Source organism: Stegostoma tigrinum, chromosome 11 (assembly GCF_030684315.1).
Source record: "Stegostoma tigrinum isolate sSteTig4 chromosome 11, sSteTig4.hap1, whole genome shotgun sequence".
NCBI classification, from domain to species: domain Eukaryota; kingdom Metazoa; phylum Chordata; class Chondrichthyes; order Orectolobiformes; family Stegostomatidae; genus Stegostoma; species Stegostoma tigrinum.
The window spans coordinates 29,089,502-29,096,456 of NC_081364.1; positions in this window are offsets into that span (position 1 = coordinate 29,089,502).

Here is a 6,955-nt window from a genome sequence, read left to right on the forward strand (position 1 = left end):
GAAGGCATGTTTGGGCCCTTGGGTACTGAGGAGGGAAGAGGTAAATGGGCAAGTGTTGCACCTTTTCAGCAGTTGCAGGGGAAGATGCCGTGGGGATGTGGGGGTCTTATTGGGAGTGGAGGAAAAGTGGACAAACGATTGTTGAATGGAATGGCTCCTATAGAAGGCAGACAAGGGAGGTGAGGGGAATATGTACCTGGTGATCGCATCTCACTGGAGGTGGCGTAAATGTTGGCAGAGGATCTCCTGGATGTGGATGCTGGTGGGATGGTAGGTAAGGACAATGGGAAACCTGTTGCTGTTGTGGGAGGGAAGAGAAAGGGTGAGGGCGGAAGTGTGAGAGATGGGTCGGACCCGGTTGAGGGCCCTGTCAACAACGGTGCTGGGGAATCCTCAGCTGAGAGTTGTTGGTGGGGACCAGAAAAGGACTGGGAAAAGGAATGTTCCATGTACCCCACAGAGACAGGCATAACTGGGCCCATTCGAGTACCCATGGCTACCCCTCCGACCTGAAGAAAATGAGAGGAATTAAAAATGAATTTGTTGAGGGTGAGAAAGAAATCAGCCAGCGGAGGAGGCTGGTGGCGGGTGGAGACAGATCAGGCCTTTGCTCCAGGAAGAACAGGAGAGCCCTGAGACCATCCTGGTGGGGGACAGACGTATAAAGGAATTGCACGTCCTGGTAAAGAGAAAGTAGCTGGAGCCTGCAAACTGGAAATTCCAAAACTGGTGTAAAAGCTTCAGAGGAATCATGGATGTGCATGGGCAGGGACTGGACCCAGGGAGAAAAGACTGAGTCGAGGCAGTGCTAACCACCCATTTGTTCTGGCAGGAATTGTGAATTCTCCAACAACAAAAAAAGAATTAAAGCAGATAAGCCAAATAAATGTGCTGAATGGCATGAAAACTTTAGAGTAAGAGTTATGCAGGTATGGGCCTGTTAAACTGGAGGAATTAATTTTACAATGAAATGTGTAAATAATTGCTGCAAGGGGAGCTGGGCAATGATAGTGCAAAATGTTAATTTTACAAGTACAAATCTTTCTTCAGTTTCAAAAATGCATTTCATTATGTGGAACTTATGTGTCATCATACTGACTAGATTACTCCCAAATCTGCTTTCAGAATGATGGTCAAGATTTGATGATGGCATTAACACAGTCTACAGGCTTTCTCAAGCTTTTATAACAGATTTTTCAAAATTCAGAGCATTGTTGAAATAAGGAACCATTAAATAATAACCATTTAAAATTAATGGATAGGAACTGATTTAATTTTAATAATTTGCATTTGACAACAAAGAATCCAAAAATGCTTCTTTTATTTTGCTAGGAGGAAATATGTCCCTAAATTGTCAGTGGAAGATCACCTTTAATCTTTTTATTGAATAAATTCAAACATTAATGTATTGCAGCGACACCTATAAAGCATCAATCTGCTCAAATGTAAACATTATTTGAATTCAAAATTAGATCATATTTAAATGACATAATCACAGATTAAACTGAAATTATCTCTTTATATTGGTGACTTTATATCATTCAAACAAACCATACCTATTACGAGTGAACCCACATCTTGATGGTTGGTGATGTTATCCCAATGTCATCAAAATGTGACAGTGGATCTGAAACTGATAGATTACCATAAATAGCCATTACATTTCATTCCTCTAAATGGAAAGAAGAGTTATTATTTTGTACAATCTCACAAAAACCTTTTCTATTTGATAAATGATCGTAAAATTAAGTTAAACGATCTGGAAGTGGAAACTACACCATTAACACAAAATGCTCTCTGACTATAAATTTCATTTCAAATGGCCCTACATGGGGCTCAAGTGCCGTGAGGTTATTAAATCTTTGAGCATCAAAGGCACAACAAAACCAACTTCCTCTTGCAGCTACCTTTGTGAAATGTACCAACGAGCTGTGGTTAGGAGTAAATCAAAGAATAGTAATGCTCAGGAGGTCACAACCACAGCGAATCAAAAGGTAGTATTGCAAATTTGGTTGAATAGAGAGCACTGTTCACAACCAAAATGTGACAGGCACTGAGACGTCAGACAGGCAAAGCAGTGTACACTGCTGCCATTGTAGCTCAATGAGAAAATTTCTCTCCTGTTACATATAACCCAAGTTATTTAGTAAAATTATTAATTACTACGATATGCCAATTTTATTATGTTAGATATGCTGTGTGCTTTAAATGTAAATATCATTAGTGTATTGCAACCAAAAACATTTGGGAGAAAATCATGGAAAATTCTCCTTAACAACTGGTAATTAAAGGACTTACCTAGTGAGATCCATGACAGGGCAATATTTGGGGCACGTAATAAAGTATCTTGGACTGGGAGTGAAAAATTGACAGTAACCCCACCATTTTCTGATGGAAACTCCATTCATGGTACAAACGACATCCATGTAAGAAAGACAGGGATCAGATTTTGCTATATTTATTCATATAATGAAACAACCTACACAGAAAGAGAAGTAGGGCCATTCAGCCTCCAAAGCCTATTCCACAATACAATTAGGTTATGAGTCAGCTCTATCTCAAGACCATTTTCCCATTTTCATTCCATATCCTTTAATACCTTTAGGAGAGTTGATCAGTAAGTTTGCAGATGATATGAAAATTAGTGAAGTGGTAAACAGTGAGAAGGATAGCCTTAGTAAACAAGAGGTGAAAGAGGGACTGGTCAGATGGGCTAATTAGTGGCAAATTAATTTCAGTATAGATAAATGTGAGCTGCTGTACTTGGGTAAGACAAACAGGGCAAGGGAATACATGATGAATAGTAGGACCCTGGGAAGAACCAAAGGTCAAAGATACATTGGTGTGCAAGCCGACCACTCCCTTAAGGTATCAGGTCAGATGCATAAAGTGGTTAAGAAGGTATCCATGATTTAAGATAGTTGCCTCTATTAACTGAGGCACATCGTTTAAGAGCGTGGAGGTTGTGCTGGAATTATGTAAAATGTTGGTTAGGTAACAGCTAGAGTACTGTATGCAGTTCCAGCACGCACATTGTAGGAAGGATGTGATAGGACTGGAGAGGATACAAAGTACATTTAATAGGATGTTGCCTGTGCTGGACAGTTTCAATTATGAAAAGATATTGGACAGACTGGGATTGTTTTCCCTGGAGCAGAGGAGACTAAATAGGAACAAGATTGGGATATATAAAATTACGAGGGCCATAAGTAGGGTAGACAGGAATCAACATTTCCCCTTGGTGCAAGAATCAATGATCAAGGCATCGATTTAAGTTTAAGGGCAGGAGGTTTAAAAGGGATGTGAGGAAAACCCAGTGGATAGTGGGAATCTGGAATTCACTGTGTAAGAGTGGCAGAGGCAGAAACCTTCATAACACTTTAAAAGTATTTAGATATACAGTTACAATGCAAAGGTATACAAGTCTATGGACCAAATGCTGATTGATTGATTGATTGATTGATTTATTGTCATGTGTACTGAAATACAGTGAAAAGCTAAGTTTATGAGTGGTACAGGCAAATCATAATAAGCAATGGCTATATAGATCAAAAAGACTGAGATTGAGGCATACAGATTACATTACACAGGGTTGTACGCTTGGTGAGATCAACATTGGCAAGATCAGCGTTATTTGAGGCTAAGCAGTCCATTCATTAGTCTAATAACGGCCAGGAAGAACCTGTTCCTGAACCTGTTCATTCATGTGTTCAGGCTTCTGTATCTTCTGTCTGATGGAAGAGGTTGAAGGAAATCATTACCAGTGTGCGATGAGTCTCTGATGATGTTGGCAGACTTTCCACGGCTGGAAAATGGGATTAGAATAATTAGGTGGCTGTTTTTGACCAGTGTAAATTTGTTGGATCAAAGGACCTTTTTTTGGAGACCTCTATGACCCTTTGACTCTATGATTTTACCCAATAAAAGTCTGTGGACTGTATTTTTAGACCCAGTGAGGATGGGAATGGAAGAAGGCAAGAAATGAAAATGTTGGCACTGACCATATGCTAATTTCCCATTGGTGATTCCTGCTGATAAAGAGGATGACTGGCCCCAAGAATGCACTTGATCCATAAATCAGCCTAATTAACATCATTGAACAGCTCACAAAGGAGCATGTGGAGAGTTTGAGGGTTTTTAATAGGCCGAATGCTTAGTTGGGGCAGATCAGGTAAATGGAGGCAGCATTAGGGCTGGGTGCCAGACATAGATACCCCAAGAAATTGGATGGACACATAATTCAAAACAGTTCAAAGGGGAACTCAGCCACATCAGGTCTGTGCAAGTTGCACGAGTGTTCCACATTAGGTCAGGCAGTGCATCATTAAATATCAGGCTGATATAAAGAAGAGTTGTGGTTTCTCAAGGAAGCAAGAAATATGGGGAATAGGCAAGAAAGTGAACTTAAAGGCCAGATCAGGCAATATTTATGGATCACATTTACTTGGAACTGCATGCATCAGTGCTGGCAGGTTTGCTACAGCACAGTGACTCTGAGCCTTGCGAAGCAATAGGTAAGTGCTGTAGACTCACATTCGCCCTGTGTTCAGAGTAATGTGTACTATTAAACTTCTTGGCTGAGTATCTGCTGCAGTTTAAGCACCCAGGCATTTTCTCAAGGCCTAACTTTGCCAGAGTGAAAAGGATCATTGCAGGTCTCCGTGCGCTGAATTGAGTTCCTCTCATTCACACTTTGTTCACAGTCTCTGTATCCCAATCTAGGCCTCCTTGATTTGAGAGGAAGACCTTCCTGTGGAAAGATAACCTTCAAGTCACAATCAGCAAAGCTAAGGCCAGACCTGGGCAGTTCATGCCCTTTGCATTTCTTGTTCTGTGAGTCAAACAGCAATAAAATATTAAAACAGAAGCCAGAGTAACAGGTTGAGTTCGGCCCAATGTCTTCCAATTCCATCTATGCTCTCCTCCCACTCCCCCATCCTGCAGGCCACTAACTGCCCACCTGAGCCATCCTCCAGCCAATTAACAAGCCACCCCCATGAAATTTGGGACCCGTGACTGCATCCTCCCTGGGTGGGATTAAGACCAAGAAACGGCACCAACTTTCATTTCCTAATCCTGGAAGGAAAATCATGCCCTGTTAGTTTCGGTCTTGGCAATTTCAATTGTTGAGTATCCATAGCCTTTTCAGGACACAGATCCATATTTTTCTACCTATCATTTGAAAAACATTTAACCCTGAGCTCTAATATTAACCTAATCTGTTCCCTTTAGATTTGCCATGAAACTTGTAAGTGGCTAACATGAAGGTTGGAGAACAGTTTATACCCATGGGAAACATACACAATTCAGTGCATGATTTTATGTGCAATTTTTAAACAATGATCCTATTTCAATTTCCCTTCCCCAAGTTGACATCATAGTTTCATGCAGCATTACAAAAACAGTATGGCCTATGATAACTGCTGCTCTGTGAATTCAAACGACCAAATCCTTATGGGAGTGTGGTTCGGGTGCGGTTGTTTGTCACTGAATTGGATTACTCTTATTAAAATTAATAGAATTACTCCATGCCATATATGAATCAACATACAGTCCCGTGGGGTCTGAGTTTTATTCAATTACTTGAGCCATGGCCTCCATAGAGAGTGGCTCAGTTGAGAGGGGGACAAGGCACTTCCCTCCAAGGTCAAAAAACACACAACACCGGGTAATATTCCAACACGTTCATTTGAATACATGAGCGTTCAGTATTTTACGCCTTCTTCAGATGTCTCCGAAAGCTTGTGTCTTCAAATAAACCTGTTGGACTATAACCTGGTGTTGTTTGATTTTTGACCTTGTCCACCCAATCCAACACTGGCACCTCCACATCATCTCTCCAAGGTATTCACCTTAGTACAACCACAGCGTTCACCCCTCTGCCATTGACCCCATTGCCCTCAGCAGGTGAGGCTGAGGAGAATGCCTCTGCCCCTATGCAGGCAAGAGTTCTCAGAGGACTCAGAACTCCAAGAGATGCCTGCCAATGTCATGAAAGGTAATGGGGCAGCTCACTTACCAGATTGCTTCCACATCAGCTGCTGTAGCCAGGCTTACACCAATGACTGGTGACTGAAAGCAAAAATGGAAGGTTTTATTCAAACACATAAGTTGCACAGGGTTCAAAAAATGCTCAATCTTTCACATATAAATATTACACATTCTGTTAATTTCACTTTATTCACGTGTGCATCATTTTTATTTGTTGGGACATTATTAATCAGAGAGCTAAATGTACTGGCATACCTCATAGTTGGCATGCATTGATGGCTGTAGGGGAGTTGGGGATATTTACTTGATTATAGAGGAAACAATGTTGTGCTTAGCCTTTAATGAATGTTTATATCAGTGTTTAGTTTTATTCTTGCCAGTCTTTGGGACACAGCTGAATATGTGAGCTCAGCTGGCCCTTCCCTATACATTTTGTCAAGGAAATTGTCCGAGGTTACTTTCAATGGGGTAATTGAACTGTTGCAGGTGCACTCAAAACAAATTTGGTTCAGTGTCTGAATCCTCAGTTATGGTCGGCTGATTGATGAATCTTCAAGTGTGAATCAGAAATCCTCAGGACCAATATTTTCTCATGATTGTGTTTATGTTAAATATTCACTCCCTTGCTCTTCGAAGTGGCTCAGTGATGGGTCTAGCAGTGTTTGGTAGCCATTCCAAAAAGTCAATGGAGTTTTGGCGATAGGACTACTAAAGTGTAGGTATTTGACTCTTGAGCTAATCGTCTCTATGTTAGGTTGTCTCTGGCATCCTGCACCCTTCTTTTCATGACCTTGTCATCCAGTAAAAATTCATGCACGTTCATGATCTCCTCAAGCTCCCTGAGTTCATCATCAGCTGAAAAGTGCTGTTCCTCACTCCTGTTTTATTGCAATAGTTTCCAGGTTGAGGTCACAATATGCAGCACACAGCAGAGCTCAAGTATTTAAAGGAGCACAGGAGGAGA